Source organism: Triticum urartu, chromosome 6A (genome assembly GCF_056163025.1).
Source record: "Triticum urartu cultivar PI428250 chromosome 6A, HENAU_Tu73, whole genome shotgun sequence".
Classification (NCBI taxonomy): Eukaryota; Viridiplantae; Streptophyta; class Magnoliopsida; order Poales; family Poaceae; genus Triticum; species Triticum urartu.
In genome coordinates, this window is record NC_141878.1 from 566,907,976 (window position 1) to 566,910,033 (window position 2,058).

At 60.4% G+C, this 2,058-nt stretch overlaps 1 pseudogene; it reads right to left on the reverse strand.

Annotated features, from left to right (window-relative positions):
* On the reverse strand, positions 1-1,302 carry LOC147966384 (uncharacterized; annotated as a pseudogene).
* Between the last annotated feature and the right edge of the window lie 756 nt (positions 1,303-2,058).

Sequence of the window (2,058 nt, forward strand, 5' to 3'; positions counted from 1 at the left end):
CTAGGCCAGAGCTGCCAGGGCGGAGGGGGAGGCCGGCTCCAGGTCGGCAGCGTCCAACTTGGCGTCGTGAACGGCAGCCTCAAAGTCCTGGGCGTCGTGCTGCCAGTCCAGGCGTTTTGCCTTGGCCTTGGACGCCTTATCCTCCATGTGAAGACAACCATATGGCTCAAGCTTAGCCAAGCACGCGCTCCGGCGCACGTGGACAGCATCCTTGGCCCTCTTCTTCGCGTTGCGGCGCTTGTTTGCCACGGCAACGTGCACCGGAGCCTCCGGAGCCACAGCAGGTGCGGCAGGAGGCGCAGTGGAGCGCAGGCGGCGAACGTAAGTACGCAGCACGCCGGGCCCAGAGGAAGAAATGGCAGCGGCTGCGGGTGGAGTAGGGATGCGAGTTGCGGGTGGTGTGGGCAGAATGGGGGTGTTGTTGAGGGGGGGAGGGGGTGATCTGAGGCACAGGCGGCGAGGGTGGTGATGGTGGCATAACGGTGGGCGCGTGAGAGAGATCTGCTGGCTGGGGTGGCATGTTAAGCAGGATGCCATAAAGGACGGCGGGAGAGGCCAGGTCCAGGTTAGCGACAGGCACATCATCATCGGAGGAGGAGAGAGCGAGGTGAACGAAGGCGTTGGCGGCGAGGTCGGCGTTGTGGGGGGGGGAGGGGGTGGGCCTTGAGGAAACTCGGGAGAGACAACAATCGGGCCTAGGGCAGCCATGGCAGCAGAGGCGCGAAGGAGCCCTAGGCTCGAGCCGCTGCCATTGGAGTCATTGCCCTCCTGATCGTTGTCAAAGCTTCCATCATCAAAGGAGAAAGGGGAAGGGTCGCTGGGCCCGATGTGGGTGATCTTGCCGTGCTCATGCAAGTCAACCACGAGGATGTCAAGGTTCGGAAGCTGCACAGTGAGGGCATCGGGGAGCTTTGTGCCCTTGAAAAGAGCAACCATGGCACGAATAGAAGTACGATCCTCATCCATGATGCAATACTGATCTATGGTGTATATGTGGCCAAGGAAGTTAAGGACGAAATGGACGCCAGCAGGATGCCACAGCTCAAGGGGAAAGCCGATGGCCTCAAGCTCAGTGAGGTCGTCCTCAAACTGCGCAGTGGAGTGGGCGTGATCCTCGGCAGGCTCAAAGGTGATGGTGTTGCCATGGAGATCAAGGGGGCCGCGGCGGATGACATCCTGACGGGCAGCGGCGTTGGGAAAGGACACCAGAGCGGCTCCACGAAAGGAGGCGGCGACGCGGACGAGTGGATCACCGGCGCGTTCCCGAAGGACACGACGGATGTCAGGGAAAGGGTTGTGCATGGGAGTCTGGAAGTGGACGAAGGAGTAGCGAGCAACGCCGTCTTGGACAAGGTGGGGGGAGCTACGATGAGGGGGAGAGTAGTGGGGCGTGGGATGGGTGCAAAGGTGTTGGGGAACGTAGTAATTTCAAAAAAATCCCTACACGCATGCAGGATCATGGTGATGCATAGCAACGAGAGGGGAGAGTGTCGTCCACGTACCCTCGTAGACCGTTAAGCGGAAGTGTTATGACAACGCGGTTGATGTAGTCGTACGTCTTCACGATCGACCGATCCTCAGTACCGAACGTACGGCACCCCCGTGTTCAGCACACATTCAGCTTGGTGACGTCCCGCGAACTCACGATCCAGTAGAGCTCAGGGAAGAGTTTCGTCAGCACGACAGCGTGGTGACGATGTTGATGAAGCTACCGCCGCAGGGCTTCGCCTAAACACCGCTATAGTATGACCGAGGTGGATTATGGTGGAGGGGGGCACCGCACACGGCTGGGAGAGATCTTTACGATCAACTTGTGTGTCTAGAGGTGCCCCCTGCCCCCGTATATAAAGGAGAAAGGGGGGAGAGGCGGCCGGCCAGGAGTAGGCGCGCCAGGGAGGAGTCCTACTCCCACCAGGAGTAGGACTCCCTCCTTTCCTAGTTGGAGTAGGAGAAGGGGGGAGGAGGAGGGAGAGAGGAAGGAAAGGGGGGCGCCACCCCACTCCTTGTCCAATTCAGACTAGAGGGAGAGGGGGCGCGCTGCCTGCCCTGGCCGCCCTT